Source organism: Macrobrachium rosenbergii, chromosome 36 (genome assembly GCF_040412425.1).
Source record: "Macrobrachium rosenbergii isolate ZJJX-2024 chromosome 36, ASM4041242v1, whole genome shotgun sequence".
In the NCBI taxonomy this organism is placed as follows: Eukaryota; Metazoa; Arthropoda; class Malacostraca; order Decapoda; family Palaemonidae; genus Macrobrachium; species Macrobrachium rosenbergii.
In genome coordinates, this window is record NC_089776.1 from 8,375,051 (window position 1) to 8,401,734 (window position 26,684).

Sequence of the window (26,684 nt, forward strand, 5' to 3'; positions counted from 1 at the left end):
GACGTTATTCTGCAACACTAATTGGAACTAAGCACTATTCCTTCCTCTCGAGATTTGCTGCTAAAAAAAATAACAGCAAAAAGGAAACGCCCCATAAAGCGGAATTAGGAATGAGAGAATATTCGACATGAAATAATTTTTTTAGTTATAAAAAGTTAATAAATTGTTTATTTATATTTATTTATTTATTTATTTATTTATTTATCTATTTATACATTTATTTATTTATTTATCTATTAATTAATTAATTAGTTAATTAATTAATTTATTTATTTTTATTTGAGATCCTGACAGTGCCCATAGTACCACCTGTCAAAAAATTAATCTCCCATCCATTCTGCCCACGCATTGATATATAAACCTACTTAGGAACTTATGCTTTCCAGAGAGAAAATAAACAGGAAGTGGCAGAAGGAAAAAAAAGGGGAGGAGAAGATTGAAATCCTTGCCCTCAGCTTCACCTTTTATCCTGTTGGAATTTGGGGCAATAAAACACCTTTATGTCTCCTCCTGAACGACAGTTTTATGCCCCGCCCGGTAGGGAAAAGGTGGAGGAACTCATGTGTAAGATTCACTCCAGTTTCAATTTGCTTCTTTATGAAGGGTAAATTCGGCGAATTTTCACTTGTTTACAGTTCCTGAAATTTATTAAAAGTAAAAAATGAGCCCAAGTTTCTTCGGCGCAATCGAGTTTTCTGTATAGCCGCTACAGCGTTTAATCAAGGTCAACGAGGATAGATCTATCTTTCGGTGGTCTCGGTGTAATGCTGTATGAGCCGCGGTCCATGAAACATTAACATCGGCACGGTGGTGGCCTGTCTTATATTTCTGCCAGACGCACGATTATGGCTAACTTTAACCTTAAATAAAATAAAAACTACTGAGGCTAGAGGGCTGCAATTTGGTATGTTTGATGACTGGAGGCTGGATGATCAACATACCAATTTGCAGCCCTCTAACCTCAGTAGTTTTTAAGATCTGAGGGCGGACAGAAAAAGTGCGGACAGAATAAAGTGCGGACGGACAGACAAAGCCATCTCAATAGTTTTCTTTTACAGAAAACTAAAGATGGAAATGTTTCAAGAACCAAGGAAATAATGAATTTGACTCCTATTACAATAACATTATAACACAACAGAAACAAATACCAATTTACAATAATTAAGCAAATTAAGTTGGCTTCTACAATGAAAGGTGAAAGAACGAAAAAAAAAAACAGCGCACTTTCACTAGTCTCAATAGCTTCTAGTCACGATCACTAGCCATTGTTTATAACGAGATATAATGCTCATATCTAGGAAAAGGTTTTAAGACATGCAGAATTTGACATAAAAAGGTTATAGTCTACACTGGAGGTTGTAACAGATCCACATCTCCGAAGGAAGAAAGGACTTTGACATCAAGGAAAGCAGAAGCCAATAGTGAATTCCGGAGTTAAAGATTTTATTGATATTCAGGACATAATTGTCAGATATGCTGACCTGGAGGACCTCCTAATACATAATTTTGAAAGTAAAATCTACTCTCAAAATTGTGAAATTCAAATTGACAACCTATTAAATACAGTTTAATCAATAATACAAAGGTATTCGTAGAAAATTGAACGGCATAAAAATGCACACACATATATATCTATGTGTGTGTGTGTATGTATGTATGTATATAGTATGTATACACACACACACACACACACACATACATATATATATATATATATATATATATATATATATATATATATATATATATCAACAACTAATAAAGATATCGAATCTAAGCACGGTAAAACTATTATTACCCCAATAAAAAAATGAGAATTGTAAACGACTAAAATGACAAAAATAGAGAAAATAAGAGAAGATACAAATGGATAAAACTGACGATAAAATTATGGCAAACGAAACGCCACAAATATCAATACATTTTCCCAACCATCCGCGGATATAAATATTTCGAGACATTGGGCATAAAACAAAAAAATAGAGAGTAAAAGATGCCGCGTAACACGAGACTTCCGGCCTCTGGTATTTTTTTCCTTTATATAATAACAACAAACAAAAAACAAAAGTAAGCCTGAAACATTAAGGATTGGGTTCCACAACAATCCGCTCGCTAGCCTGCTTCGATCTTCACTATTTTTTTTTTTTTATTTCTGGCCCCAGGAGATGCCTCACGTTGCTCAGTCAAGACAAGAGTATGCGAGAATTCTGGAAAACTAATTTGACATCTCTGGGCTCTCTCTCTCTCTCTCTCTCTCTCTCTCTCTCTCTCTCTCTCTCTCTCTCTCTCCAGAGACGAGGCAAGCCGTGTGAGGTGAAGGAAGGTAGGATGCTGTTGGGGGGAGGGGGTAGGAGTGTTTGAAATGGAGGCGCTCTTTAGGAAAGTCGAACTATTTTGGGCAAACCTTACCTTTATAAAATCAATATCCACATATATTTTTCTTTGTAATAATAATAATAATAATAATTAATAATAATAATAATAATAATAATAATAATAATAATAATAATAATAATAATAATAATAATAATAATAATAATAATAGCAGCATGAATCTTGAAATGGAGAAACTACAGTAACCTACAGCTATGTATGGGTACATATATTTAAAAATAAATCTCTACAGAGAAGTTTCATGAATAAAAGATATTTTTATTTTTATTATTATTATTATTATTATTATTAATGGAGAAACAAATCCACAGTTAAATATATGTACCCATATTTAACTTTGGATTTTTTCTCCAGTAATAATAATAATAATAATAATAATAATAATAATAATAATAATAATAATAATAATAATAATAATATCCTTTATTTCAGTTCAGGGCCATACACAACACGGGACGAGAAGTTATAATAATAAAAGACTACAACCAAACAGCACCTTAGAAGAACAGTAATAATCGCAATCTTAGAAAGATATATTAGTAAAAGCGAATGAACGTCAATTATTCTGCTTTTTCATTTTTATTATTTTTAGCCATATAATTTCCCGCGAAGCTTCATTTTTTATCTAAAAAAAATAATTATAGTAAAAATGACAAATAGCTGGATTTTCTCATATAAGCCATAAATTCCAAAATGCATTCATAAGGGCATTTTCGGAGTTACAAAGCTTCCTATTCCCAATGCCAATGCATTTCTTACTTGTAGATCTTCATCTACGCAACGAACGTGGAAAATCAAGAATAAGGCTTCATACTGGTCGCTGGTATAGTGGTTAGTGTCTTGGAATTGCCACTCAGATGTCATGAGTTCGCGCCTCCCCCAGGGCGATGAATAATCACTGGCTTTGTATCATGATCAGTTACTGCCGCGGTGTGGAGTCTCTGGTGGGAGACTGAAATCGACGTTCTTTGGAAGCTTGAATTTCAAGTCAGCGGACCCTTTGGTGGGCTTGTTCCGTGTGAATGGGTTTCATCTACTGAATGAAATAAAATAAAGAAACTTAAGAGCAAATAGAAATAAAAGACATCATGAAAACTGTCTGACGTTTGTGCGATGCCATTCTGACAGTTGTTGCGTGGGCAGCTCCTCCGATCCAGCCAGCTGCCCTCGGCACAAAAGCGAATGAACGCAGGCACCACAAATAGAACTCGCAAAAATAGAACCCGCTCGCTTAGCGCGAGGAAATCTGACGTAACGTCGTTTCTTGATTTGGAAAATCTCCCGAGAAACTCTGAACTATTTTCTGGGGAACAAAGACGGTTTTCTAATCGCGTTTCGTGGCACAATAAGACCCCAAAGGAAAGGGTACTGCTTGTTTTATTTCAGCTCTCTTGTTCTTTGGGTAATTCTACTTTATTTCAGTATTCTTATTCTTCAACTCATTTTTTTCTAACTTTACTCTATTTCGTCACAAATTACAATGGACTTTCACTATATCTTTACAAATAATTACCAAATATCCTCCAACATTTTTACTAGGGTTGTTAAAAATATCTGTCCTTACTGGTTTGATAAGGAAATATTCACGACTACAAATGTCTTTGCCGCATTAATGTATCCCTTTCTTAAGTAAAAGAAATTGCTGTAGTAATGATTATTATATATTAAATAATAATATATAATAACCTTTCGCAACGCTGAAAGCTCGAAACTCTACGGTTGTATCACGCCACGTTTAACTTTCCCCTGCGTGTACCAGTCTAAGTGACAGTATTCAGAACTATTGCCTTTCCCCCGATCCCGATTATACACATCGGCCAGCGCTTAGCAGATATCAGCCTTGAAGAAAAGGGAATAGTGTGAAGAAGTGAAGAGGTCCTGTAAAAATCAATACCTCTGATGCTGCCATTCTTAACAGAATATGCTTAAAAGCGCTACTCTCTCCAAATAATAATAATAATAATAATAATAATAATAATAATAATAATAATAATAATAATAATAATAATAATAATAGAATAGAATACACAATTTAGGACAAAGCCAAGCGTTGGGACCTATGAGGTCATTCAGAGGTGAAACGGAAATTGACAATAGAAGGTTTGAAAGGTGTAACAGGAGGAAATCCTCGCAGTTGCACTATGAATCAATTCTTAGGAGAGAGGTGGAAAGTAAGATGGACGAAAGAGAATATAAACAGAGGTACAGTAAAAATAATGAAAGGGGTTGCAGCTAGGAGCCACGGAAGGGACGCTGCAATCCAAAATTGTATCGATTGCTGATCGCAGTTTTGAACAATATTGATAACGATCAATAAAATTGAACAAAGAATAAGAATTCCCCACAAAGGATTACGCGATCATGAAAATATACACGGAGGTTAATGAACTCTACTTTGACTCCTGAAACGAATGTGAAATAATTAATTTTACACCTGAACGGGAGGGGGAGGGTAAAACACGTATTCTCCTTCTTAGGAAACGCAAAAATAAATAAATAAATAAATAAAAATAAAAACATAAAACTTTAACAACATTAAAAAAAATGCTGTTATTCAAACGGCCAATCTCCAACCCTTCTCTAATATGCTGAAAGAAAATTATGTAAGCATGAAAGAAAAAAAAGCCTCCCACTTACCTTACCTCAGACCGCACCGACAAGAATCTGTAAAAAAAAAAAGAAACAATCATATGATTTGTTGAATAAGTCAGTTGATAAGAACAAAAGCATCATTCTACATTCCGTAATTATTCATCTACAAGCTAATTCAATTCTTACCTAACTGGGAGCAACAGTTTTATCCGCGACTTAACGAAAACCATTTATTCATGAGAGAGAGAGAGAGAGAGAGAGAGAGAGAGAGAGAGAGTGTTATGAAATGCATTTCATAACTGTGACAATCTGTCACTCCTATCGTCTGCTTAAAAATACTTAAGAAAAGTTAAAAAAAAAAATCTAAAATATCTCAGTATCAAATCATGTCTTCCCCTTCGCCGCGTCAGGGAGGAGAACGAGAGAATAAGAAGACAAGGAAAGAGAATGAAGGAGAGTGAAAAAGACCAGAAAATCTTCAGGACCACAAACACCCCCCCCCCATCCCCCCAAGCCCATCCCAGCCCCACCACACCCAAGACCTCTGCCATCCCACGGTTGAATTTAGGGCGGTATAAACAGTTTTATGCCCCGCACAGAAAGAAGTCTGTGATATATATATATGTGTAAAAATCTCTTCCCTTTCAATATGATTCTTTTATGACAGATTCTCCCTTCACTTCATTCTCTTCTGTCACACGTAAAATGATGAATGGATACTTTTGCCTCGTAGGTGTAGAGGTCCGTCGTTTTATATCTTTTCTTTCCAGAGGACTGGAGGAAAGTCAACGGCGCATTTATTGGCGTATTAAGATGGCAAATGAGCTTCGCTGACGTCACGCTTCGTGGGTTTTTTTTTTCACGATTACACAATTCCATGAAGTTTGGGTGAATGTTTCCAAAGTGTAAGTTTCTTTGCAAGAAATTCTATTCTATCTTTATTGTTTTAGATCTTTTATAGGACAGCAAATAATATGAATAAATATCAATCATTATTTTAGATTATATTCAACATGAGGCAACTGAAGAATCGTTGCTATACGTAACTGTCAATTCAATCTTAAATTATATCTGTGATGAAGACACGAGGTATTTTTTGCTGTAATACTCCTAATAAATAATCACTGTGGATAAACAAATACACAACAAGAATGGAATGGAATACAGAATTATGGCCGAAGGTCAAGCACTGGGACCTATGAGGTCATTCAGCGCTCAAAGGAAAATTGAGAGCGAAGGAGGCTTGCAAGGTGTAACAGGAGGAAAACCTCGCAGTTGCACTATGAAACAACTGTTAGGATAGGGACGCGGAAAGTAAGATGGAAGAAAGAGAATATGAAAAGAGGTACAGTAAAAGGAATGAAAGGGGTTGCAGGTAGGGGGCCTAATGAAGGGACGCTGCCAAAAACCTTAATGAATACCCACAGTGCTCCGCATGAAGTGCGCTGACGGCACTACCCACCTACGGCGAATACACAATACGATCAATAATTCGAGATTCACGGCAATATGATTATATTTGGTTTGCGGCCAAGTTTCTTCGGCGCAATCGAGTTTTCTGTACAGCCGCTACGGCGCATAATGATCGAGGCCACCGAAAATGAACCTGTTTCAGTGGTCTCGGTATAATGTTGCGCAGTGGCGCAACAGCTTCCGCAAAGTACGAAAAAAAATTGCCACGAAAAATATCCTGAAGTAATTCAATCAAAACTGGTCCACAGTACAGAGAACCGCTTCTCTTGAAAACAATCTCTTATTCAGATCTCGGATTAAGGTGTAGCGAAGGTATGAGTGAGAGGCTGCGTTTACAAACCTGCTAATTTATTCAGGCAACAAACAGACAGTTCGATAGCTCTTGCGAGCGGAAATGTAGTGCCTGACACAAGGCGCGTACAACTTGTGTTTGTTGGAAGATGCGAAAACATACATAAATCGGTATAAAAAACATGAATGAAAATGTGATGCATATGGCTGGAATGCTGACATTGTAATGCTTACGATAAGAATGATACATTTAGAGAAACAATCATATGAACATGAATATATGTACGGGGATGCGTGACATCCGCTGAGTTTCTTGCGCGCGTGCGCGCGGAGATCTCGTTGTATGTGGTTCCGTGTCGGACTCTACAGAGTTAACAATGTCAAGGTGTAATAAGAATGAATTCATTCATTAACTCTACCACGAAAATTTGCCACGTTATACTTAAAAAAAAATTAAATAAAACACCTTTGATATACATCAAAACTTAAAAATAAAAAAATAATTAGCAATACTTGATAAAGAGTACAAAAAAAAAAATTAGGAAAAAAAAGTGCGGTAGCCCAAAGTCGGGTCATTTTTCACGGCCGACAGTTTTCAATGTTTTTTCGATGTAGAAAAAAATGGATTCAATTTCAGGAAAGGTAGCAGAAACCATTCGTCATGAAAAAACGATAGCTCTGTCGCGCCTGTCGATATGTCTATCTGTCTATCTATCTATCTATCTATCTATTGCCACTATACACACACAAAAGTACATGTATTCATAAATATGTACACACGATTATATATATATATATATATATATATATATATATATATATATATATATATATATATATATATATATATATATATATATATATATATATATATATATATATATATATATATATATATATATATATATATATATATAATATATATATATATATATTTGATTCAGATGGCATCCACAAAAGCTTTGCAGGATTTCTCTTCGCGAGAGGTGACAAACCTGCCTCTTTGAGAGAATAGATCCATTTAATTCAAGGAAAACGGAGGAAGGTGGAGAATTCCACATCCACGACGTGTCTATGTACAGTATATAAATAATAAACAGAGCTGACTTTCGTCTTCAGATTTTCCGTATAGTATGCTTCATTAATAACCATAAATTTATTTGTTAGCTAACAATAACTCCATCACAAGCATTTTTAGAAAACTGTTTGGAAACATAAACGCAAAAAAAACCTGGGTGAAATTCAAACAACAAAACTAATCAACAAACCATACGTGACACAAAGCAGCGTTCGCGCTTTGAACTTTTGCAAGTGATATTTTTCTAATATTCGTTGCCAAAAACGAGTGAAAAAAATTCTAGGATCAACAAAATAACAAGTAAAAAGTGCAACCGAGTTTTCTGTGCGTATAATCAAGGCCACCGAAAACAGATCTATCTTTCGGTAGTCTCGGTATAATGCTGTATGAGCCGCGGCCCATGAAATTTCAACCACGCCCCGGTGGTGGCGTATCCTATATCGTTGCCAGAAGCACGGTTATGGCTAACTTTAACCTTAAATAAAATCAAAACCACTGAGGCTGGAGGGCTGCAATTTGGTATGTTTGATGATTGGAGGGTGGATGATCCACATACCAATTTGCAGCCCTCTAGCCTCAGGAGTTTTTAAGATCTGAGGGCGGACAGATAAAGTCGACAAGCAGAGTTCGTGGGATGAGAGGAACTTTTTTTTTTCAAAACATGTGCAAACTGATCTTGCAATGCACCCCAGTGAATACAAAATATAAAGAAATCACTTTACCGAGTCGAGTAAACGGATAATCTTATTTCCCAGAAAACACAGTTTTTATCTGAAAGTGTTGAAAGTGTTTTTGTGTAGTATTCTGTGGCTGTGTAAATTACCTTTATCGCTTTTAATGAGCAAATATGTACACTTAATGAAATAAAGCATTTTGTAATCAAAATGAAGTTGAAGTTTAATAATATATATAAAAAAACAAAACGACGTAGGATTGAATCGCATTAAATTGAATATAGAATTTAGGCTAAAGGCCAAGCATTGGGACCTATGAGGTCATTCAGCGCTGAAACGGAAACTAACAGTGACAGGCCTGAAAGGTGTAACAGGAGGAAAACCTCAAAGCAGTTGCACTATGAACCAATTCTTAGGAGAGGGTGGAAAGTAAGATGGAAGAAAGAGAATATGAAAGGAGGTTCAGTAAACGGAACGAAAGGGATTGCAGCTAGGGGCCTTAGGAAGCCACGCTGCAAAGAACCTTTCGTAATGCCTACAGTGCACCGCATGAGGTGCACTGACGGCCCTACCCCCCTACGTGGCGAAAAGACGTAGGGAAATATTCTACAACACAGCAACACACAAACGACCACTAAACCAGTAAAATGAAGAAATTTGAAAGTAAAGACTGAAGCTACATTATTCAAATATCACATAAACAAAAACTTTAGGGAAAAAATATGCAAATGTACAGCAGAAGTCTGCTACTTCCATCATTTACCCAGAACAAAAGGACAACGGAAAAGATTAGGAGTCACAAAAATTCCAAACTGTCGTAGTTTCTCTTTCCATGACCCCCCTCCCCCCCCGGGCCACCAACACCACCACGTTCCTCCCACCTCCCCGGGGACCGTGAGAGAGGGGAGAGAGAGAGACTTAACGTACGGGACCCGGAGAAACTTCCTTGACATTTAGGGATGTTTTTCTTGAAGGATGAGGATGGATGAGAGAATGGAATGCTGTGTGGGGAGGGGGAGGAGGAGGAGGAGGAGGAGGAGGAGGAGGAGGAGGAGGAATGAGAAGTGAATTCCCAAAATTATATCTGCAAGGGTATGGTTTGATTGTTACTGTTTTTCATTACTGCACACACACACACACACACACACACACACACACACACACACATATATATATATATATATATATATATATATATATATATATATATATATATATATATATATATATATATATATGAAAGATTTGGAAACATTGTCAAGTTAATGTCACTAAAAGCTGCTTTCTTAAATCAGACTTACTTTTCGAATCTGTCAAGTAAAAGCAACTATAAGGAGAAAGTTATCTTATACAACTGCAAGTCATACGTTCTTTTTCCTCCGAACAAACATTTCTTTGTACTCCAGCGATATGAGATACCCAAATACCCATGAAACATAAAAAAAAATTGATGAAAATGAACAATCAATTTTTTTAAAAAAGAATAAAATAAAATCGAAGAGAACACAGCTTATGTAAAGCTAAAAAAAAAAAAAAAAAAAGCAAAAGTGGATGTGAATAATTCTTCACTAGAGACAGTTTTCAATCTATTTTTAAAGTTATAAAAAATGGATTCAATTTCACAGCAGGTAGTAAAATCCAGGAGTCATGTAAAAATACCATTTCATATTTCCTGTCTATCTATCTGGGAAACTGTCCGTCTCTTTAGTAATATTTCGATCTGTAATATAAACAGCTAAATCCGGTGTGCACATATCTATACCTATCTATCTATATATATAAATAATACTAATACATATATATATATATATATATATATATATATATATATATATATATATATATATATATATATATATATATATATATCTGGGAAATTCCACCGTCGGTTGAAAACTACACAGCAGGAATGAAGTTGTCATATATGACAAAGGAATGATAGAACATTCTTTTGTCACACTGAATTATATTGTATTGTATTGTATTGTATTGTAATTCTCTCCAACAAACGAGGATAAACATTCCTTTGCCACATTGTACTGTACTGTATTGTATTGTATTGTATTGTATTGTCAATCTCTCCAACAAATGAGGATAAATATTCCTTTGTCACATTGTATTGTATTGTAGTTCTCTCCAACAAATGAGGATAAATATTCCTTTGTCACACTGTATTGTATTGTATTGTATTCCTTTCCAGTATATGATGATAAACTAACATTCTAACTCCTGTCTAATTGATGACATGACTGTTTTCACTCGTCCCAATAAGTTCAACAATTATTCTTTACGCATCATAAATTCTTAACCTGCTCTATTATCCATTCCAATGAATCTTAAAAAGTTTGACTAACACACAAATTCTCACCTGACATACAAGGAACCCGATATTATTCTTGCATGCTGCATTAACCAAAGTTTTCAAGCTAGTGGGGAATATTCTCAAACAAACGGATCGACCACCACAGCCCACGGATCGCAAAATACCGATCGCAAAATGAACTAAAAATAATGGCAGCGAAGTGCCGACTACGAAATGAGCGAAGAAAAATTTAAACACGCTTTCATTAAAATGCACTAAGAAGTAAAAAATTATTTTTTGAGACACACTAGTATTTTCTTACAATTCATCATGTCTACAAAAAAAAAAATGTGGGTGGAAATAACATGGAAGGAAATGGTACAAGAAAAGAAATATATATTTTTTTTTATTTCATGTAAAATTTCCTTTCATGTTTGGCACCCACGCTTTTATTTTTGTAGACATAATTCATTGTAAGAAAATCCTGGTGTCTCAAAAAAAAAATTTTTTTTTTTTACTTTTTTGTGCATTTTAATAAAAGCGTGTTTTGAAAAAATTTATATTTTTCATTTTATGCTTTTTAGTTTTGACAAAAACTGTAACCGATTTATGAGTGTAGTTAATAAAATTGAACGTGGCATCCTGTCGAGCCAAAGAAGGTTTGAAAAATCCGTAGAGTTATAAACTTATTCTACCGAGTCAAAGAAGGTATGAAAAATTCGAAGAGTTTCATACAAATCCTGAGATCCTGAGAGAGGTCACTGTAGGGTCACTAGAGGTCACTACTGACCTACTGATCATGCAAGGTTGTATTGTCACCGGGACTGAGTAACCAAGCAAAATTTCAAGTCCATCAGACGAAGGAATTAGGTCGAAAAGTGAGTTACAAGTTTTGACCCAAACAGAAGCAGAAGCCAAGTTAAATAAACGCATGTAATGTAATAAAAATAATGACATCTCGCCATAACATTCCACTGATCAGACTCAGGAGACGTCGCTTATTATCTGACCTGTCAGTTCGCAAACATGAAACGCAGACTGCCGGCTTCTGCTCGTCATCTGAGCCGAGCAACAAGCTCCAACTATTTTCATTTGGCGAGTTGCTCTTATCAGAGTTTGGCAATTACGCTGGCGTCGTGAACAAGAGCGTCAACAACTGTTGTTGTTTTTGATGTTGTTTTTTTTTACGCAGTGGGAACTCGATTCATCTCTCGAGGATTCTGCAGGAAACGTGAAAAAAATACGGGAAGGATGAAAAGGGGTAAAACAATCTGGATAAATATGACGAAAATGAAAGAATTTGCGGTAAAAAAGGAATTGGGAAACGGAGAGATTGTTGTATTTTCATCAACCCTTTCGTTCCAGAACAATCTGGATGGAACAATAATCACATAAATGAAGAGAGATAAGAAGAAATAACGGACTGAAGTTTTCAGATATTAAAACAAAAATGAAAAAAATAATAAGGAATAATAATGAGAGGAAAAATGAGTGATAAATGAACCAACCGATGTACAAAAGCAAAAATGACAGGAATGAGAAAAATAGGAAAATGATAACTCTAGATAATGCAACGACGAAAAACCATTAGGACCCAAACATCAATCTCATTTCCTACTGTAACAAATGCTAATAATTTGTCGACTGACCTCATTTTTTTAAAGGAAATTTTAAGCAGAGCAGGTGGTAATAATAAGCTATCATAAAGGAATGGGTTAAGCCTAAAACATATTTATGGATGTGTCAAATATTTCAACATACAATAATTAAGCAGAGATGTTTACTATGAAATACAATAGAATATCTATTAACCCATAATGGGCAGGCATCATCATAGAGTATCTAAAACAGATTTTGAGTGATGGACGGATCAACCCATATGAGTATTAACATTACGCGCCATACGATTTGGATGAGTTTAGCGGGAAAGATGTTCCTATCACTTCAATGGTCCATAAATGACTTATGGCAACTGGAGTAGCTCAGCATAGGACGGGGAAGGGGGGGGATCAGTGTCCATAACACCCTCATTTTCCAGTGGAAGTTGGAGTGGCTGTATAGAACTTCTGAAAGATTTTCATTATGAAGTTTAACTTGAATTCTTCCAAAAAAAAGTCAATATGTGTAATTTTACTACCCTAATACTATTCTCCTTGCATTTTAATACATTTTTATCTTTTTGTTAATTTATTCATTTATTATTTTTTTTCTTTTTTAATAAGTGGAATCTCTTCTTTCTGTATTTCCCTTTACTTCCTCTTACTTCTTCCTAATGAACACCTTAATATTCTTTGGAAGCTTGAATTTCAAGTCAATGGTCCCTTTGGTGGGCTTGTTCCATAAGAATAGGGTTCATCTTCTGAATAATAATAATAATAATAATAATAATAATAATAATAATAATAATAATAATAATAATAATAATAATGCTCAGAACAGGTTATGTCAAGAAATTCTGTAATTATTACTCATAATTACATATGATTATGATTAAATTATTACCAGCATTAGGTTATGATCGGTATTATTCGTTGGTATGAATATGCAGACCTAACTTTCTTCGTGTCCATCCAATTATACCTCTCTCTCTCTCTCTCTCTCTCTCTCTCTCTCTCTCTCTCTCTCTCTCTCTCTCTCTCTCTCACACACACACACAACACAAACTCGCCAGTCGTAAAGATAGAAACCTATCATAACTTTCTTCGTAACCAACCCATTATACCACGCTTCATATAATCTCTCTCTCTCTCTCTCTCTCTCTCTCTCTCTCTCTCTCTCTCTCTCTCTCTCTCCCTTTAAACAAACACACGCACCAGACTTAACGATAGAAACCTATCATAACTTTCATCATATCTATCCAATTATACATACTTTATCTAATATCTCTCTCTCTCTCTCTCTCTCTCTCTCTCTCTCTCTCTCTCTCTCTCTCTCTCTCTCTCATATACACACACACACACAAGCACAAGAAAAGCTTTCTCTCTCTCTCTCTCATACACACACACATAAACACAAGAAAAGTTTCAAGAATGCCTCATGTAATCTCTCTCTCTCTCTCTCTCTCTCTCTCTCTCTCTCTCTCTCTCTCTCTCTCTCTCTCTCTCTCTCTCACACACAAGCACAAGAAAAAACTTCAAGAGGGCTCTCACCGAAACCGAAAAACGCAAACGAGAAAATTAGAGCGAGCCGTAAAAGAAAGACTGGAAAAAGAAGAAGAAGATATTTCCATCATTCTCGAAAACTCGGAGGGAATGGCCGAAATGTTCTGTACCGGAGCGGCCCGCCCGGCTTTCTGCTTTCGGCTGGGAATTAAAAAAAAAAAAGGCTACTGCTCTTTTGAAATAGCATAAATACTGGCGGCTCTTTTCGAAGGCCCGAAGGAAGAGACGTGAAGGTTTTCAGCGAGGTTCTCATGGGACTGCTCCTGCAGACCGAAAGTAACAGGACTATGTTGCCCTAAAATGGAAGATTGCAGTGTCTGCAGAAATACAGAACTGAGGAAAACGGTAGGAGCTGCAGTTTTCCCTTGCCTTGCTACTGAATTTTGCGGGTACTGCAAATGGGATCCCCTAAATAAAGCACTGAAGAATCATTCTGAAACTGCAGTAACTTGTGTATTAGTGTTTCACGGGCCCAATAGGTGGCACATATCTCAGTTTCGAAAATTTTACAGATAGTGCAGTTTTCCATTCTAGGGCAGTATACTACTCAAAGTATACCACGCTTCTTTTAATCTCTCTCTCTCTCTCTCTCTCTCTCTCTCTCTCTCTCTCTCTCTCTCTCTCTCTCTCTCTCTCTAACACACATACACACACCAGAAGCACAATACTACTGTACAATCAAAGTAAAATTTCATAATGATTAACTGACTTATAAAATAAAATTTTTATTGCCAAGCCAATCACCGGAACACTTTCGGCCATTCAGGGCTTAAGACAGTGAAAAGAGGGAGTTAGAGGGGTTGCACAGCAAGTTATGGAGAACCAAAAATTAAATCCCCTACTCTTCAAAATTAGTTTACAAGAATTTTCAGTTACCTAATCCTCGCAATTAGCTGATGGCAATTTTCAACAATCTAATCCTTTCGCATAATCAGCAGGAAAGTGCCAAGTTTGCGTCAAGTGCTTTCCCCCCCAAAAATGGAATTATCGTTATTATTATTCAGAAGATGAACCCTATTCATACGGAAAAAATGGAACAAGCCCACCACAGGGGCCATTGACTTGAAATTCAAGCTTCCAAAGAATATTATTATTATTATTATTATTCAGAAGATTAACTCTATTCATATGAAACAAACCCACAAAAGGGGCCACTAACTTGAAATTCTTCAAGCTTCCAAAGAATATTACAGTGTTCATTAAGAAGAAGCAAAACGAGGCATAAGAAAATACACAAACGAATACCGAGAATTGACCTCAGCATCCAAAACCCAGCGGTCGCTCATATGATATATATATTCTGACAGAAAACTCAGCCCTCTCTCCATCTCTTCACTCTTCCGGGAACTGACTACTTTTCTCGTGACTTTTGACGCCATGACGCCGTCTGGGTTCTAAGGAAAACAAGTAAGTTTCAGTGACGCGATGAATAATGGAAAGAGGGTTGAAACCCCCGTCTTGTTTCCACGGCGCTGTTATCCGGTAAAAGTTGGAGGGAGGTGTGTTTGGCATGCTTGTACTTCAGACACGATCTCTCTCTCTCTCTCTCTCTCTCTCTCCAGAAAGTCTTTCAGAGATGGTTTGAGCATTTTTCGTTATGCGTTGCTATTTAATTCTTTAAAGCTCTCTCTCTCTCTCTCTCTCTCTGTCCAAAAAGACTTCCAGAGATGTGCTGAGTATTTTTCGCTATGCGTTGCTATCTAATTCTTTAAAACTCTCTCTCTCTCTCTCTCTCTCTCTCTCTCTCTCTCTCTCTCTCTCTCTCTCTCTCTCTCTCTCTCTAAAAACAAGTCTTCCAGTGATGGAAGAAGTCAATTTCAAGTGACTGGCCTATATATATATATATATATATATATATATATATATATATATATATATATATATATATATATATATAAATAAAGATAGAGAAAAAGAGAGGGAGAATATTACTAATCTCCACTCTCGTCCCCATGTAACACACATAAAAATTTGGCACCGCAAAGCAGAAATTGAACTGCCTAATCAAACCTCAAAACCTGATGTGTCCTAGATGCGCCGGTGATATTTTCCCGTCCTAGACTACGCCAGGGGTGAATTCAATGGGATCCTTTATTCCAATCAGTGCCTCAGTTCCAAATGTGAACGTCAAAGCTCAATGGGAATAATACACCACATTCCCATTCCAGATCATAAAGAGAACAGACAAAATATGGGTCTTTACCAAAAGAGAGACCAACATTAGGCAGGTGTCTATCTTTGGACAGGCGTATGGAATCTGCCTCTAGACAGGTGTACAGAACTAATCTTTAGACAGGTGTATAGAATCTATCTTTAGACAGGCATACGGAATCCATCTCTATACATGCGTATAGAATCTATCTATAGACAGGCGTATAGAATCTATCTTCAGGCAGGCGTATAGAAAATATCTTTAGACAGGCGTATAGAATCTATATTTAGACAGACGTACAGAATCAATCTTTAGACAGATGTACAGAATCTATCTTTAGACAGTCGCATAGAATCTATCTTTAGACAGTCGTATAGAACCTGTCTTTAGACAGTCGTATAAAATCTATCATTAGACAGGCGTATAGAGTCTATCTTTAGACAGACGTACAGAATCAATCTTTAGACAGATGTACAGAATCTATCTTAAGACAGTCGTATATAGAACCTATTTTTAGACAGGCGTACAGAATCTATCTTAAGACAGTCGTATATAGAACCTATTTTTAGACAGGCGTATACATAACCTATCTCTAGACAGGCGTATAGATTATATCTTTAGACAGGCGCATAAAAAGCGTATGACCAAACGCAAATGGATTGCTATTATATTAACTCGAAATGATGAGTGGGTCTGACGACCGTAAATAGCTATTTCGCCCAATGCCCAATTATCTGGGCAGCTTGCAACACCAGTCCGAGAAATGGGGCACCGAAAAAGTTCAACGTTTTTGCCGCTGAAGTATCTGTGGGATATGGTCGGAAACGTGGCCACCTTTCATTAGAGAATTAGGATGATTTGAAGTGAATGAGCAATGTCAGTATCATGAGGTTTTGATCATGTTTAGTAATGTTGTCAGTGGTTTCGTTATGATCATGTTTAATGTTGTCAGTGGTTTCATTATGATCTTGTTTTATGATGTCAGTGATTACATTATGATCATGTTAGTGTTGTCAGTGGTTTCATTATGATCTTGTTTAATGTTGTCAGTGGTTGTTAATGTTGTCAGTGGTTACATTATTATCTTGTTTAATGTCGTCAGTGGTTGCATTATGATCAAGTTTAATGTTGTCAGTGGTTATATTATGATAATTTTTAATGTTGTCAGTGGTTACATTATGATTATGTTTAACGTTGTCAGTGGTTACTTTATGAGCACGTTTAATGTTGTCAGTGGTTACATTATGATCATGTTTACTGTTGTCAGTTATCACATTATGATAAAATTTAATGTTGTCAGTGGTTACATGACGGATTAGGTGGTACCCATTAAAAAGTTTTGGAATTCTTCTGACACTTAAAGTAGACAAAATATCAACACAGAATAAATAAATAAATATATAAATAAATTCCTGATAATGTTTCTGCCACTGGTTCTGCTCCCAGGAATAAATTAACCGAAATAACAAGACAGGAAATAAAATATTCTCATTCTACATTCCTGCCTTCATTATCTAATCATTCAACACTAAATCTTAAAAATACTTATAATCAGATACGCATGAACCTGAATTAAATGCCTAAACATTTTTATAATATAAGAAAAAGTGTTATTATCCGAATTCTCATCTACCAACAATCTCCGTCCCCGTCAACTGCGTTCGTTTTGCTTCTAGGTTTGTAACGGTTTGAGGATAATTCAGTAAATATAGTTAACTCAGCAATATATGTACTCACGTGTACTGTAATGTATGTAAATGCATATATATATATATATATATATATATATATATATATATATATATATATATATATATATATATATATATATATATATATATATATATATATATATATATATATATATATATATATATATATATATATATATATATATATATATATATATATATATATATATATATATATATATTACACACACACACATATATATATATATACACATACACACACACACACACACACTCGCACATGCACAAGAAACTGAAGGCACAGTTGTAAAGAGTACTTCCTTGCTTCTATATTCCTTTCCTGAGCGTTTATTTCAAACATGATGAAAAAATGATAAGGAATCCCATTTCACGGAATTTCCAAGCCGTCAAAAGGTCTCTTTTTAACCCTGGAAGGGGGTTCAGGATAATAATTCAGCAATTCTTGGAAGAGCCATTTGATACCCGAGTTGACGCTTTCCAAAGTGAAAGTCCGAAAGTAGACGGAGAGTAAAAGGCTTATAAAATATAGAAAGGGGAGACGCGGGGGCGAGGGTGGAATGAATGAAACATTTATGGAGAAACAAGGTATTTAATTTTTAATTTTCCTTTTTCTTTTTCAAATCGAGTGACGTCAATGTCAGTGCAATTTGCTCACAAAACCGACATGTAAATGACAGCATTAAGGAAAATACATTTTCTTTTATATTTTTTGGTGTAATATACAATGGACTCAAAACGTATAAACTCCGGCGTCCCTCAAGGTAGTGTTCTTGGCCCACCACTGTTTTGGTCTATAAAGCTAGTTTTTTTTTTTTTTTTTAACAATGTACTGATACGTAAATCCGACTGCGGTTTCCTTGCTGATGTTAAAAAAACTAAATAGATTTAAATAAAAAAAATACAGAAATAAATAATTTCATTAGTTATAACGTAAGATTTTAGAGTTTATTTTTGAAGCTGAATTTACTTGGTGCTGTTTTTTGTTTTTACTTCAAGTTGAATCTACTTGGTGTTGTTTTTTTTTTTTACTTCAAAGTTCATTAAGATTATAAGAGGAATGGTAAACCTGTTAAACAGCAATAACTAAAAAAAAAAAAAAATTAAAATAAAAAATACGCCTAAGTTTCTTAGGCGCAGTCGAGTGTTCTGTACACCGTATAATCAAGGCCACCGAAAATATATCTATCTTTCGGTGGTCTCAGTATAATGCTGCATGAGCCGCGGCCCATGAAACTTTCACCACGGCCCGGTGGTGGCCTGTCCTATATAGTTCCCAGATGCACGGTTATGGCTAACTTTAATCTTAAATAAAATAAAAACTACTGAGGCTAGAAGGCTGCAATTTGGTATGTTTGATAATTGGAAGGTGGATGATCAACATACCAATTTTAAACGCTCTAGCCTCAGTAGTTTTTATTTAAGATCTGAGGGCGGACAGAAAAAGTGCGGAGAGAAAAAGTGCGGACAGGAAAAGTGCCGACGGACAGACAAAGCCGGCACAATAGTTTTCTTTTAAAGAAAACTTACAATCAAGCAACATAATATTGAAAATCAGTCAAGCAAACTTGATTTTTAAACAAACACAGTACATTCTCATTTACATAAGTCGATATGTGTATGCATAAGTAATATACTTGTATTTCTAACATTTTACAATAAAAAAACATAACATCAAAAATTTACAAAAAAGGTGAAAAAGCGAATGGAGTTTCTCTTGTAAAAATTTACGAAAAAGTAAAAAAAAAAAAAAAAAGCAAGTGGTGTGTATTTGGTTTATGGATCATTTAAATAATCTATTTCGGGGTTACTGGAAATGATACTTTCTAGAGCTCTAATTTCCAAGAATCCCTCAAGAGATGAAAATATTGACACAAAAAAAAAAATGTTTAGAATAAAAAGTTCCAGAACTTTCAGAAAGAAACATTACAAGTAAAATAAACAAACACTGCTAAAATTAATTACCTTCCTATTTAACACCAACTTCAGCAGTAAGAAAAAAAAAAATATATATATATATATATATATATATATATATATATATATATATATATATATATATATTTATATTATATGTATATATATACGCACACTTATCTATATAAAACATACAAAAATGAAAATGAAAACGCGCCAGTCAAAGAAAATACTGAGTCGAAAGGTAAAACTCACAATCATTTTAGTGGGGAAATGATTTTTTTTTACCCTAGACGTTGGCGAGGGAAATTAAATATTTTTTTTTTAATCTTTGTCGATCACAAACATTCGGCTGAAGTTGCCACGACTGATTCCTACTTTGCGCAAAAGATTTTTAAAGGTTTGATTAAACCTGCATTTTGCGTAGGTAAAAACAGTGCACAGGTGTATACAATTAAACCTGCGGACTGAATAGTTGAAAACAGTGCACAGGTGTATACAATTAAACCTGCAGACTGCATAGTTGAAAACAGTGCACACGTGTATACAATTAAACCTGCAGGCTGCATAGTTGAAAACAGTGCACACGTGTATAAATTAAACCTGCACACTGCACAGTTGAAAAAAACCTGCAGACTGAATACGTGTGTAAAATACATACGCAAACATTGCACCACAAATACACAGTTACCTTCAAATGAGTTAATGTTGACAGATGGTAATTAAACGGCTGGAATAAAAATGAATAAGCTGTAAAGGAAAATCATAAAATCATACGAAAGAGAGAAAAATGCAGCGTTTAACCAGCAAAGACTCAAACAGCGAAAGAAAATAAAAATTCACGGAATCCATTAATTATGGCTCGGAGAGATATTTACAAGTCATTCAGAATTCAGCGGAAATTCGAGGAAAAACGGAGAAGAACGAAAGAATTATATATATATATATATATATATATATATATATATATATATATATATATATATATATATATATATATATATATATATATATATATATGTCCGTCTTGCACATATTTATATTCATGTCCATCTTGAGAGAGAAAAAACTCCTTTTTTTTTACGATATGTATTTTACATTTTCAATCGAAGGCTTTGAGTAGACTACTGAATTTAGGCCAAAGACCAAGCGCTGGGACTTATGAGGTCATTCAGCGCTCAACCTGAAACCGGCAGCAAAATGTGTTTAAAAGGCGTAACTGGAGAAAAACTTTTTGCGGTTCCATGACAAATCAGTTGTTAGGAGAGGGTGGATAGCAAGACGGAAGAAAAAGAATATGAACGGAGGTACAGTAAAAGGAATGAAAGGGGTTGCAGCTAAGGGCGAAGGGACGCTGCAAAGAACCTTGAGTAATGCCTACAGTGCACCGCTTGAGTGGCACTGATAGTACCATCCACCTGCGGAGTGAATATAAGCAGAAAAATCTTTTTAAAATTTAAGTAAAAATATAAGAATATAACCAGGAAAATCTTTATAATGAATATAAGCAGAAAAATCTTTATAATGGATATAAGCAGAAAAATCTTTATAATGAATATAAGCAGAAAAATCTTTATAATGAATACGAGCAGAAAATCTTTATAATGAATATAAGCAGAAAAGTCTTTATAATGAACAGCAGGAAAATCTTTATAATGAATATAAGCAGAAAAATCTTTATAATGAATACGAGCAGAAAAATCTTTATAATGAAAATATAAGCAGAAAAATCTTTATAATGAAAATACAAGCAGAAAATCTTTATAATGAATAGAAAAATGTTGAGAAAACATCGTTCAGATCTTCATAACATACGAATGAAAGAGAGGATTCATATTTATTAAGTTACTGGTGTTGTTGAAACTGACAACAAACCTTGGAGGTTTGATACAAGCGAGTTTTCTGTACAGCTGCTACAGCGTATAATCAAGGCCACCCAAAATAGATCTATCTTTCGGAGAGAGAGAGAGAGAGAGAGAGAGAGAGAGAGAGAGAGAGAGAGAGAGAGAGAGAGAACCACGAATTAAGATGGCAGACATTTTATCCTCGAAGCCTGTCCCTCCTTAGCCCACTTAGGATCCAAGGAGAGAGAGAGAGAGAGAGAGAGAGAGAGAGAGAGAGAGAGAGAGAGAAGAAGAGAGAGAGAGAGAGAAGAGAAGAAGAAGAAGAAGGAACAAGAATTAACAATTTTAGCAGACATGCATCCTCGAAGGCTGCACCTTCTTACCCCACTTACCTTCCAAGGAGAGAGAGAGAGAGAGAGAGAGAGAGAGAGAGAGAGAGAGAGAGAGAACCTGGGTCCCAAAGGGAGAATCTTCCACCCAGGTGAAATGAGTTTCTCTTGAAATGATGCTTCTTCATGTTGACGCATTTCTCGCTCTCCCGAATTCCTCCCGCGGGCGAAATTAGCACTCGACCGCTTTCGAATTGGCCACAAGAACTTCTAAGTATATTTTTGCTCTCACGGTTACGTCAAAAGTTTGTGTGAGTGCCTAAAAGTTTATCGCTAAATGTCCTTAAGAATTAATAGGTTTATATACATTATATACACTCACAGGGGTACGTATATTCTTTCACAAAACTTTTATATTTTACAATATCTTCTTATTGATATGAAATTTATCTTTTCAATAATTATTTATACATGACTGGAAGCTTAATCCCCACTATATATGATAAATTATTTCAAAAAGCTGATAAATCTGAAGAACCAATGCAATTTAAATTTGATTTAAAGGAGTTAATCAATTACTAAAACGAAATAAATAATAAAAATGCAAAAAGATTGAAGATGCATTATAAATTGACACCCCACCCAACCGCATCAATACCAACCCCCCACCCCAAAAAAAGAAAAACCTCCACCATTACAATTAAATGAACCTTTAGGTATTGAGCCGACTGGCGTCGTCGCCATTGCTGCAGAGGATTATGGGAGGAAAGAGATAAGTGTTGTGAGTAAAGATTGCGAAAGAAGGAATTTCGGGAATGTCCCGAGAATTCCAAGTATTGCCAGAGGAGTTCTGGGAATCAGGCGGCACCGGGAATTTGTGGCAGGAAATCTACAGACATTGTAAATCTATAGACATTTATTAAAACGCTATTATTATTATTATTATTATTATTATTATTATTCTAGGAAGCGGGTCTATTGCACGCGTTATTATTATTATTATTATTATTATTATTATTATTATTATTATTATTATTATTATTATTATTATTAGTAGTATTTATCAAACTGCATTAATGAGTTCGGATATATCTATTTTAAATATATGTTATAAATTATTATATTATATTATTATTATTATATTATTATTATTATTATTATTATATATATTATATATATATATATATATTATATATATATATATATATAATATATATATATATATATATATACATACATATACATACATACATACATACATACATACATACATACATACATACATACATACATACATACACACGCAAACGTGCACCGTCCATCAACGAACAGAGAATGACTGATGTCCCACCAAAGACAATTGTAATGCAATGAAAGAGATTTGTTATGGAACCAACATCGCATCGCCAAAAAAAAAAAAAAAAAAACCTTGTTTTCAAAAACCCCCCTTTCTCTGAGTCTGTGTGATTGATGGACATCAATTATGGATGAAGCATCGACGGCCGCTGCGGGATATTTTTGCCACAATATTTGCCAGGAAAATGTCACACAGATAACAAGAGAAGGATCCGTCGGATTTGGGTGGAGGGAGGGGACACATTTTCCGATTGGGATCGATTCCGCGTTGTCACGTGGAATGGTATTGGGACGCGGTTATATGCGAGTGCATGAATATATGTAGTGTGAGATGTACACACGCATATATATATATATATATATATATATATATATATATATATATATATATATATATATATATATATATATATATATATATATATATATTCAACTAGCTATCGTGTGATTTCATAGTAGGTACACAATTAGGTCGTTAAATATTTTAGTTTGTGATCGGTAGTTTGCTTACATTTCACCTTATTTTTATATTTTTATGTTTGTGTTCGTTTTAAATTTTTCGGTTTTTTTTTTGCGTCTCACCCTTTTGAAATATATGTATGTATATGTGTACGTATACATACGTATATATGTGTATATATATAATGTGTGAATACAGTATATACATACATATATATATACACACACACACAATACCATTTCAAGTGGCGCAGATTGGATCCCATTTCTACCTTCACGGATCCTGATCAGTTATCTGTCTAATATTTTCCTCGCAAATATTGTGGCAAATATATCCTGCAGTGTTCGTCGATGCTTCGTCCATAATTGACGGCCATCAATCACAGAGACGCAGAGAACGAGAGATTTTTGAAAACGAGTTTTTTTTTTTTTTTCATTCTTTATTTTATTTGGCGATGTGATGTTGTCTCTACGATAAATCTCTTCCATTGCATTACAGTTGCCTTTGGTTGGATATTAGTCATTCTCTGCTTGGTAATGGACATTGTACGTTTATGTATGTATGTATGTATGTATGTGTGTGTGTGTATAATAATAATAATAATAATAATAATAATAATAATAATAATAATAATAATAGGTACAACTGACTTCCGAACTCATTAATGCAGTAGGTTTTGGACTACTTGAATAATAATAATAATAATAATAATAATAATAATAATAATAATAATAATAATAATAATAATAATAATAATAATAATATGAAAAGGACCTTCCTTAATACAGGTTTTGTTAAACAAAATGGCAGTTTCAACAGCATTTATTTTATATAGTAAACGCTCAATGCGTCTTATCAATTGCTTTTCTTGCGCTGGAATGGTTGCAAGCAACTGACCGATGTTCACATCCGGATATGAATATCGGTCAATTACTTGCAACCATTCCAGCGCAAGAAAAGCAATTGATAAGAGGAATTGAGCGTTTACTATATAAAATAAATGCTGTTGAAACTGCCATTCTGTTTAACAAATAATAATAATAATAATAATAATAATAATAATAATAATAATAATAATAATAATAATAATAATAATACCCGCTTCCAAATTCTTATAAATGTTTGGTAATGTTCGTAGATTTCCTGCCACAAATTCCTGTTGCCGCCTGATTCCCAGAACTCCTCTGGCGATACTTGAAATTCTCGGGACATTCCCGAAATTCCTTCTTTCGCAATCCTCACTCACAACACTTATCTCTTTCCTCCCATAATCCTCTGCAGCAATGGCGACGATGCCAGGTAGCTCTATACCTAAAGGTTTATTTAATTGTAATGGCGGAGACTTTTTCTGGGGGGTTAGGGGGTAAGGAGGTAGTATTGATGTGGTTGAGGGGGCGGGTCCCCATTTATAATGCACCTTCAATCTTCTTGTATTTTTATTATTTATTTCGTTTTGGTAATTGACTTAACTCCTTTAAATCAAATTTAAATTGAATTGATTTTTCAGTTTTATCATTTTTTATGAAATGATTTATCATATATACTGGTGATTAAGCTTCCAGTCAAGGATAAATAATTATTTAAAAGGAATATTACATATCAATAATGAGATATTGTAAAATATAAAAGTTTTGTGAAAGAATATACGTACCCATGTAAGTGCATATAATGTATATAAACCTATTAATTCTTAAGGACATTTAGAAATAAATTTTTAGGCACTCACACAAACTTTTGACACAAACCGTGAGAGTGAAAGTATACTTAGAGGTTCTTATTGCAAATTCGAAAGCGGTCGAGTGCTAATTTCGCCCGCGGGAGGAATTCGGGAGAGCGAGAAATACGTCAACATGAAGAAGCATCATTTCAAGAGAAACTCATTTCATCTGGGCGGAAGATTTTCCCTTTGGGACCCAGGTTCTCTCTCTCTCTCTCTCTCTCTCTCTCTCTCTCTCTCTCTCTCTCTCTCTCTCTCTCTCTCTCCTTGGAACCTAAGTGGGCTAAGAAGGGACAACCTCCGAGGATAAATTTTGCTCAAACTGTTAATTCTTGATTCGCTTCTTCTTCTTCTTCTTCTTCTTCTTCTTCTTCTTCTTCTCTCTCTCTCTCTCTCTCTTTCTCTCTCCTTGGAACCTAAGTGGGCTAAGAAGGTGCAGCCTCCAAGGATAAATGTCTGCCGAGTATCTAAATACGTGGTTCTCCTTGGTGTTCTCTCTCTCTCTCTCTCTCTCTCTCTCTCTCTCTCTCTCTCTCTCTCTCTCTCTCTCTCTCTCTCTCTCTATATATATATATATATATATATATATATATATATATATATATATATATATATATATATATATATATAATAGCTGACCAATCCGGCGCTGCGTGGATAACTCTGAATGACAACCTATAAACTCTCTCTCTCTCTTTCAATCTTCTTCTCCCTAAACCCTCTCCATTCTCTCTCTCACTTCCTCTCCCTCTCACTCTCTCTTTCATTTCCTCTCCCTCTCACTCTCTCTCTCTGTCATCCCCTTCCCAATCCCCACCCCCTTTGGCGTCACTGATGTCTTAACCCCGCAGTATCCTTTCCCTCATATGTATTCCGAAATTAGGTATGATAAATTCTCTTACTAAATCTGTCACAACCAGCCCAACCCCCCCACCCCTATCACCTTTGGCGCCCACTGGTGCCCTTTGGTGCTAGTGATGTCTTACCTCCCACAGTGCTGATTTCTAGACAGTAAGTCATATGTATACCAAGTTTGGTTGAAATTGCTCAATGCATTTCAGAGATCTTACCTCCCACAGTGCTGATTTCTAGATAGTAAGTCATATGTATGCCAAGTTTGGTTGAAATTGCTCAATGCGTTTCAGAGATCTTTCCTCCCACAGTGCAATTTCTAGACAGCCCACTGTATACCAAGTTTGGTTGCTCAATGCATT

At 35.0% G+C, this 26,684-nt stretch overlaps 1 long non-coding RNA gene across 1 annotated transcript in view; it reads right to left on the reverse strand.

The window, feature by feature from the left end:
* The window catches only part of LOC136856465 (uncharacterized), a 280,922-nt gene that overhangs the window by 81,258 nt on the left and 172,980 nt on the right, over positions 1-26,684 (reverse strand). The window contains exon 2 of the long non-coding RNA XR_010858346.1: positions 5,032-5,058. This is a non-coding gene — a long non-coding RNA (uncharacterized lncRNA). The remainder of the gene's footprint in view (positions 1-5,031; positions 5,059-26,684) is intronic.